This window comes from Papaver somniferum, chromosome 6 (genome assembly GCF_003573695.1).
Source record: "Papaver somniferum cultivar HN1 chromosome 6, ASM357369v1, whole genome shotgun sequence".
Taxonomy (NCBI): Eukaryota; Viridiplantae; Streptophyta; class Magnoliopsida; order Ranunculales; family Papaveraceae; genus Papaver; species Papaver somniferum.
In genome coordinates, this window is record NC_039363.1 from 28,684,863 (window position 1) to 28,694,830 (window position 9,968).

The 9,968-nt window shown below is 34.6% G+C and overlaps 1 pseudogene; it reads right to left on the reverse strand.

The window, feature by feature from the left end:
- Positions 1-3,071: 3,071 nt before the first annotated feature.
- LOC113287215 lies at positions 3,072-8,001 on the reverse strand (annotated as a pseudogene).
- Between the last annotated feature and the right edge of the window lie 1,967 nt (positions 8,002-9,968).

The following is a 9,968-nucleotide window of genomic DNA, read 5'->3' on the forward strand; positions in this document are numbered from 1 at the left end:
TATGAAACTAGCTTTCTTGTTTGACACCATGCCACTATGCAAGTTTACAAGCATGATTTAGTTTATTTTATTTTTTTAAAGCATACATGCATGGTGTAATTAATATAGGCATGGTGATCAGAAAACAATTTCATATAGAATCCAGAACAAAGTTTGGCTAAGTTAGGCTAGATAAAGATCGGTCGAGATTTGTCTAAGAGGGATAAATGTATGGTCGTGATTTTTTCAACTAACCATTATAAATACTTTATTAATTAGTGTCCTATTAATTGCTCATGATGAATGATTAATTAATTTTTCATGATGAGTGTTCATTTAATAAATCAAATAAATACATATTTTTATTAATAAATAAGTGTATTAAAAACTATATATATATATATATATATATATATTGATCGGTAAAGAATTTGGTGCTACCAAGTTTCGAACTCAGGTAACTGGTATCCAGAAACCATAGCCCTGTAGTCCCGAGAAATTCGAGGTAGGGCAGGTGACGATGTTAACTCCCAAAATATAGCTAAGTTTTCCACCGGCTCGCATAACCTGGGCAACCTGCAAAGCAGGCAATAATTTTGACACATTCCGTGTCGCAAAGGTTACGGAACGGGGAATCGGCACACCACTCTAGTTGGGTTTACGTATTCACGACCGTTAAAGTGGCACACCTGCAGTCCCTGCTTAGCCAATAGTGTAACATGTTCGCATGTTGAAGGTATAGCCATCGAAAGAGTGTGACCCTGGTCGAAGGCGAGCATACACCTGAACAGAAATCCAGACATATCTTAAGCCACCCAGAAGGGAAAAGCGCTAGATGCATCGATAACAACGGCCTTAACGCTCAACATTAACGGGTAATCGAGTCTGGTTGTTGGATTATCTTTGGATAGGGTCCATTACAATGATTTATCCCCATCACGATGAAATTTTCGAAGATTACCCGGGCCTGTCGGCCAAGGCTATATACTCGTTGAATACATCAGTGTGACGCGCGTGCGGCCCAGAACATCTAAGAGCATCACAGACCTGTTATTGCCTCAAACTTCCGTGGCCTAAACGGCCATAGTCCCTCTAAGAAGTTGGTCGCGGAGGGAATCCTCCGAAAAGCTAGTTAACAGGCTAAGACCTCGTTCGTTAACAGAATTAACCAAACAAGTCGCTCCACCAACTAAGAACGTCCATGCACCAACACCCATAGAATCAAGAAAGAGCTCTCAGTCTGTCAATCCTTACTATGTCTGGACCTGGTAAGTTTCCCCGTGTTGAGTCAAATTAAGCCGCAGGCTCCACTCCTGGTGGTGCCCTTCCATCAATTCCTTTAAGTTTCAGCAGGATGGGGTCCACTCAAGTAACTGGTATCATCACTCGATAATTTTACCACTGTACTACAGTGACCTCGGTTAAAAATTTTATTAATAATTTTTAATGGTGGTAGTGAAAGAAGCAGCGGGTGGTGGAAACAGTGGCGGGTATTTGTGAGTGGTGGAGGTGGTAACATTACTGGTGCTGGAAAAAATAGTAGGCGTAGCTGGTTTTTACGTAAGGTGGTGGATGTTAGTGAATAGTAGTGGGAAATAATGTTTTGTGTCTTTCAAAATGGGCAACATTTTATTGTGATAGATATAGTTGGTTGTTTTTAGCACAACTGGTAAGGACAAAAAGCAAATATTTTGAGGAGGATACTAAAATCATATAATACAATATGATCATGACTGATGGATCTCCCAAATGGGATCCCAGCTATTTATAGTACCCGATCGAATAAATCACGGTTTTTAGTATTAAAATAAAATTGATTACATTTACAGAATACAAAACAAAGTTTGGACAAGTTAGACTAGATAAAGAAAGATAAAATTAATACTCGCAGAAAATAAATCTACCGCTATAAATGATCATGTTTATTAAAAATTTAATAATAAATGTTCAATTGATATTTCATACTAAATGTTTCTTTAATTAATCAAATGAATATATCTTTGTTGATACATAATAAATTTATTTGATATTAACCATATCAGTAAGCATTAATGGCGGTTGTGATGCATGGTGGCGATAATGGTGGTGGGCATTGGTGAGACTGGTGGATGGTGACGATAATGTGGTGGAGGAAGAAAAAGTGGTAGTAGGGTGAGAAAAGGGGTCCTAAGATAGGTAAATTAAGCATTGATGTTGGTTGTGATGGTGGGTGGTGGTGGTGGATCGGCGGTGGGGATAATGGTGGTGGGTATTGGTGAGACTGGTGGAGTGGTGACAATAATATGGTGGTGGAAGAAGTAGTGGTAGTATGGTGAGAAAAGGTGTCCTAAGATAGGTAAATTATTTTTTAAAATTACTTTTTTTTACTATTTTTTAAAATTAAAACAATTTTTAAAGGCCAGATTTTTTCCGAAAAAAAAAATGTTGTGATTTTAAGATTTGCCGGGTAGGGGGCAGGAAGAAAAATGAAACCTATAAAAAAAAAATTGACCAAACACAAGGCTACACGCGAATTAACTGTAATCGATTCAGTTTCTAGCATTTCTCTTTATTCCCCTTTTTTGTCATGGTTTCTGTTTCTGTCATTATTTCTCCCCTACTTCATGGGATTATGCAAGGTTACGCGTGAATTAATTATAATCGATTCAGTTTCTCACATCTCTCTTTATTCCCATTTTTTTCATGATTTTTGTTTTTGTCATTTCTCCCCAACTTCGTGTAATTATGCATGCTTGGGAAATAATTCATGATAATAGGTAAAGAGATAAGAAAAGAAATGGATCAAGAATTAAATATTAATATAAATTTTAGGAAAATACATAAACACAAATCTATGTAAATTTGGAACCCAGCAATTTATATCGAAGAGAAAAATTAAATTCTAATGCTAACAGATTTTGGAAGATTCATCTAATTGATTTTAAAGCAGTTTTAGGTGTTTTTAGTTTTGTTACAAGTTTGGTGAATGACCTTTGATGATATTTTCTGAAGTAGTGAACAAAATAATGTTCTACTGCCCATAGGATTTGCTCTAACGATTAACTATATTTGTCCCAAAGGGTTGTATGACTTGCATACAAAATATTAAAAGATTCGAGGATAAGGACATGTTTATTAACCAACTCCTCAAAATATTTAGACCTCGATCGATCGATTCGATTCTGCTCAGACAATTACGACATGTATGAATCGATGGATACATTTGAAACACATATCCTTGCCCGTGTCGTTATGGCACGGGTTGAGACCTAGTGCTGATTACAAAGTATTATTACGTTCAGGTTTATTTGTGCAACTCCATCTACTTATTTGATGTTGAAAGAATATACCCTATTGTCTATAAATAGGGTATAAAGTATAAACATTAAACCGATGCAGGGCTTTGGAATTTATGACAATAGTTTTATGTACACGCCCATCGAATTATATGCAGGATCCACCGTAAATGATTTGAAGTAAACGTCATAGTCTTTCTCAGGTGGAGGATTTTTAGGATCCACCATAAATGGCTCAGTCTTTCTCAGGTGGAGGATTTTTAGGATCCACCGTAAATGGCTCACTGAACGGTATAACACTCTTCACCTGCAACCAATTATAGTTATGGAATTTATGACAATAATTTTATGTATACGCCCATCGAATTATATGCAGGATGTGTGCCACATTATTCTGCATTCAACTTAGTGACATGACCAGCGGACATACTTGTTTAACCTAGATGACTTGGAAAAAGTTTTTGTGGGTGCGTGCAATGTGATAAAACAGATCATAGTGGAAAGAGAGAGACCTCAAATGTCTTGTCACATGTGTATGGGCTTTCTAAAGCAGCAACACATATGCGAGCAACCTCCTCCTAGAAATTTTCCCCTGTAATCGTCACATAATTCTTATAAATTTCAATGGGACGTTAAGCATAAAACTTAACATACAAACAAGTACCCTGGATTATAGTAAGTTTATCCTTGGCATTTCATATCGATGCGTACAGAACAGCAGCTAAAGATGTACTCGCAGAAGGACGTTGAAAAAAGTGTGGAAATTGTAATTACCGTAATATTGTCTCCTTGGTCGAAAATGAGATCAGCTCCAGCAGGTTCCTCAGTTAATGCACAAGGTCTTACTATTGTGTAGGGAATTCCACTTTCCCTGATCAAATCCTCGCCCTATTATACCAACGGGATATGAAAATTAAAGATCATTAAGTAACTAATTAGCTTAACTTCACCACTTTTATTGTTCAGCTGGAAAGACTTATATTGTTCAGCTAGAAAAATCTTGTTCTAACCAAGGATATATTCTTCCCTGGTATGATGGTAATTATATTATACTCTGTAATGAGAAAAAAAACATTACAACTGAAATTACGATACCTTCAACTTAAAGGTGAGGATATAGTCAAGTTCCTTATTTAGGCGAACAGCAGGAGGTTGTTTACTTAAATAAAGACCAGGCCTGTCAGGCCGGGTAACACCAGCAGATCCAACATGTACAAACCTACAATTCAAACGAGCAAATCAGAACATGCAAAATATGAAATATCAGGCACTTATAGATAGACAGTTCACAAATCCATTATAGAGTTTTTTAGTCAGGATATGGCACCTGGGAGTGATTGGGTCTTTTAAGTATGATTTTATGGTTGAGATAGGAAGACCAAATGGGCCTTCCTCAAAAGTTGGATTCAGTTTTCCATCATACTCAAATTTGCTATACATGAGTTGTTACAAGTTTGACGGCATATTATCAATAAAAGCCTTAGGGACAACCCAAATAAACAAGCAGCGAAAGTGAAAGTAGAACATAGAAGCCTGCCTGCAATGATACGATTATGCTTGGGTCGAAGGGTGGTGCTTCAAATACAGTCTTTTCTCGAAATATAGGTCATAAAGAAGAGAATGGAAGTTGCATCTGAAGATAAAGGAATAAGTTCAATAAATGAAATCAGAAGTATTCTTTAAAAACAATAGTGTCCATGTAGCCATTGTGATATTAGCCTATTCAGCAAGACAAGAAAATAAAAATAAAAAGGGGGATGAACACTCACTGATCGCCATTGATCTATTACTGTGTCAAAGATTGCAGTATACCCTATGGTATCCCATTCAGGGCTAATGCGAACAATAAGTTTATAACGGCGGCCATAGCCTTTGATTCGCAATTCAAGACCATCATATGCTGAAAGATCCTCGGGTATGGAAAAATTCTGCAAGTACACCATTTGAGTTGATACATTGATCCAGAGGAATCAAGCCAAAAGGCCCGAAACATATTTTAGGGATCAGAACAAATTATGAACTAAACATGTGACAATCATGGTAGTCGGGAAAATAAAAGTTTAGCAAGACATATATCAAGCATATCTCTAGTCAGAAAACAGTAACAAGAAGATGATAAACATGCTGACCCCTGTCCTAATGCTGGTGAAACAACCATTGTTTTTAGTGGAGACAACACCTGAATCAGAAAAGGAGTATTAGTAACCTTTGGAAATCAATTAAAAGTAGCCACATAAATTAACAGATGAAAACAGACATTCTTTTGTGTACAACTAAAGGCATCAATAAATTTGGAGGACAATTCAGGTGTAGACCTTTGAAGAGCCCAGTTGGGCCACCATTTTCATTTCCACAGTGATCGATTAGAAATTTACTTTCACTGACACCTCCCATCACACCATCATCTAGATCACCCCAAGCGAGTTCTTTGGATATGCTATCTGCACATTCAAAACACGTAGAAAGATGTGCAGGAACAAAATATTTTTAGTCGGACTTCAGATGTATATATGGCGAACATTCCAAGTTTTATCAGTAAATCATAACTAGCTGAATCTGAACAAACCTTGGAAACCAAATATCAATTTTCCATTTCGATGCCCCACACCCTTTTTGAGGGAATTAATTAAAATTTTCATTCCATTATACTCTACCATTTCAGGTGAATCACCTTTTATCTGCACGAGAAAATAAGTAAAGAAGTTGGTCAGGAGCCGTTTACTTGACGAACATAAGAAAATATTAAATTTCTATTGAAGAACAAAACAGACTCCTGAGACATAATCTAGTATATTAGTTCACCACTTCCGGCTCGAAGAACTTGATTCCCTGATGCACAGAGAAAATAAAAATGTTAGGGTGAAGAAAGAACAAACTTACAAGAAGCTAAGAAATTATTAGCAAAGATCTGAAATTTGCTCCCAGAGATTCTAAATTTGCTAAGACCAAGATTCATTCATAATTTCGATCATCTGATGATTTTCACATACTTGGCTGTACTTTTGCCTGTCTGGAGTGTCCCCTTCTTTTGGACCCACAATGACAGAAACTGCATTAATGACTTTCTTTACTCCCTTGAAGTACTCAGGAACTAGAGTACTATCCTTTGTGATATCTCCGACCACCTATCATAACACAAGAACGAAGTTATTATTTTTTCCACAACAATGGAAATGCATGGGAAAATCTAAAATTATCTATTTGTAACCCTATCCAGACCAGAAGAAGCACTGTTAAGTAGCTCACCAAGTCAATATCTGGACCAAGCATTTTTCTTGCTTTCTCTTTGTTCCTAACCTGACAGAATTCGGAATTAGGGAAAGAAAAAAAAACTCTTTGATACCGAAAAAGTACTGAAAAGGCATAAAACAAGAGTCTTGCATAGAGACTCAAATGTTAGTTCCACGTGTAATCTTCTACATAAAATGAACAGTAGAATACCAGGATTCGGACTGGGAGGCCTTTCTTGCGCAAGACATCAACTACCCTACGCCCAACACCACCTGTAGCTCCAGCTACCAGGATTATGTCAGATGTTGCCATTTCTTTTACCGGCTCGTTAGATGTTGAATTTGAAAGTTTCCCAACCAGAAATTCGAATAACTTTATATATTGAAGGATCTCATTAGAAAAGAATGGGGAAAATATAGATTATTGCATTCAATTAACAGAATAGGAGGAGATATGTTAACCAATCTTAGCAGGAGATGGAGGTGCATTAAAGAAATATACCGTCTTCAAAAATCTCCCAACATCCCAACCTCGTCTTCCCGTTTCTGCGTATATAGACCTTTTATTTGATCTCAAAGATAAAGAAGCAAATTTGCATCTAGAAGATAAAGTTTGGAGTTTGTCACTGAGTGGAAGGAAGTGTAGAGAATGTGAAGATGACAGCAACAAATAATGTGGAGCTTTGTTAGAGTGGCTTCTACCGATAGGTAATGATGAATATACCTGGTGATTCAAAAACAACCTTACTAATATTTGGTTTTCAAACTCCACTTTTGGTACAAAATTTCAGTTAGTAAAAAGTAGTAACAACCAACAAGAATACTAAATTACGTTTTCAGTCAGTAAAAAGTAGTAACATGTTTTCTCTTCAAACCAACATCGAGATAGATGAATAATGAGTAACTAATAATCTAAGGAATTTCCTTTACTAGGCAAATTATAACATATTAAGATAGTAATGAATAAACATACTCCATTGAACTATAACATATAAAATGAGCAGATTCCTCTATAGTATTGTGAAAAAAAAAAATACCCACAATATGTAGTCGAAACTCGTCTGCTTCCTATTTCAACGATTAAAAAACAACAAAAACATAAGGAACTAACTCAATTGCTCCTACTCTTTCATCAATAATCATGGTTTCTAGTTTAAGAAGAAAATTAGAAAAGCCACTAGAATTATCTAATAAAAAATCATGGTTTCTGAAATCCAAGGGAGATATGTACTATACCTCTGACTATGAAAGCTAGGAAGGTAGTGTTTGAAGTACCTGGAAATTGATAATTGCAGTAGAGGAAGTAGATGGCAATTTGTTTGAACAGCAACAGTATATCATTTCTCTTCGAAACCCAAATCAGTGAGATTATAGAGAAGTTGAAGAAATTTAGAAATAGAAATTATGATACAAAAAGTGTTAACAAACTGGGAAAATGGATTTCGAAAACGTTAGAATAAATATAGACCACACACACAGTAGTGTCGGTGAGATGATTATGTTATGTGCAGTATCAATGGGCCTCTTTTGCCTACATATTGAATCCTGTTTTGAGGTATAATTAGCTTGAAATCCGTGCCACGCATAGGGATTGCAAGAATTTTTTATGTTGTTGGTTCATGTCGAGTGAGGTGGGGCTTCACCTCGCACGCGGCTGAATAAAAGTCTAATAAACTATTATAAAATTACTATCCACCATATTGACAAATAATAATAAAAACTATGTAATTTAAAATTTTCTAATCATCAAATGCATGATAATGTTATAATCTAAAAATCTCAATTCTACAACTCCCAATAGTTAAATGAAAAATTATGCTCACTATATAGTTGTATCAATATCTGATATTAAGACTCTAAATAAAAAATACGATATTGATATAAATTATTGTCAACTCTAAATAGTGCATGACATATACAATGCTTTTCGTCAAAGAAGATTTAATCAAGGAAATGCACTGATATATATTTCTTAAGAAATCATATTCTTGCATTAAGAATTAATAGGCTAACTGAAAACCTATTTCCAGGCTCCAACTCCCCGTAGTTAAATGAAATATTAGAGACAGTAAAATCACCATATTAATATAAGATATATTTTCAACTCTAAATGTGCAAAGAATATAAAGTGCTTCCATCAAAGAAGATGCAATCAAGGAAAGATAGAGGATAAATAATGGATCAACTAAGACCTCTTCGTGGTTTGCTTAAGAATAAGAGTATAAAATAGATTGTAACTCTAAATAGTGTGAAACATAGGAAGTGTTTCCCGTCAAAGAAGATGTAATCAATGAAATGCAACGATATATATTTCTTCAGAAATCAAAAAACAAAAACACGCAAAACCCCATCAAAATAAATAGAAAAAAGAAAGCAAAAGACTCAATTCTCATCTTGTACGAACTAACAAACCTTTGAACTGCACGCATAATTTGATGAGAAGTCTAACTCTAATATATGTTTCATTTGAACTTCGAACTAAGAAACCACTACCTAGTAAAGAAGAAAAAATGTGAAATCGGTAAAAATAAGTGTAATTTTTAGAATCAAAAAAATCTTGATTAGTCTCGTTATTTTTAAAAACTCCTTACCAGTATTATCATGTTATACATCTTGATTAGTCTCATTATTTTTAAACAATCCCCACATATGGCGTTTTACCTATTTGATTCTCGGAATATCCAATTTATGGTAACAAAATTTCATTGTAATTCTTTTAAAGCAGAAATGGAAGGTTAGAAATAGAAAATCTTCTCATTCATAGTTGAAGAAACAAAACAAAAACAAAACAAAACAAAAATACTAATTTTATTATAGAACATGAGTTTTAAGTCACGGTTACACGAAAATCACTTCATATAGTCTATCTTGTTACAGGGCGAGAGTAAAAAACCAGTGCATTTGTAGGTAAGATACTTAAATCTTTTTTTTCGTTGACTTGTTTTATGGGTACCCGTAAATTAATTATAAAATGATTGCATGCACGGTAGGGAATCACATTTGCAATGTCATGAAAATTTTGAATGAAAAACAATGAACGAAATTATATCCTATCTCTTTAGTTTGTACAAAAATTGTGTTCCACTTTATTTGATCCTAATTTCAAAAAAAAAAAATAACACTGTGAAAATGTTCAACATTCTTTGTATTTCATTTGTATTTGTTTTAGTAATTTTTTTTCTTTCTCCTGTACTTTTCCTTTTCATTATATATATATATATTCATAGTTGGATTATTTTATTTTATTTTTAATAAGAAAAATATATATTTCAAACTATCCAAAAAGTAACAAGATATTTTTCCTTTGTACAAGACTTTCCAGAATTCTGTTCTTCAAAATACTATTACTGGAGTCATAAGACATATGACATTTCTTTTCAATTCGACTCCATTTTGCTAGATTATCCGCTTCCCTGTTAAACTTCCTATTTACATGCTTAAAGTCTACCCTACGAAAATTAAACAAAAAAGAAGACACAACATC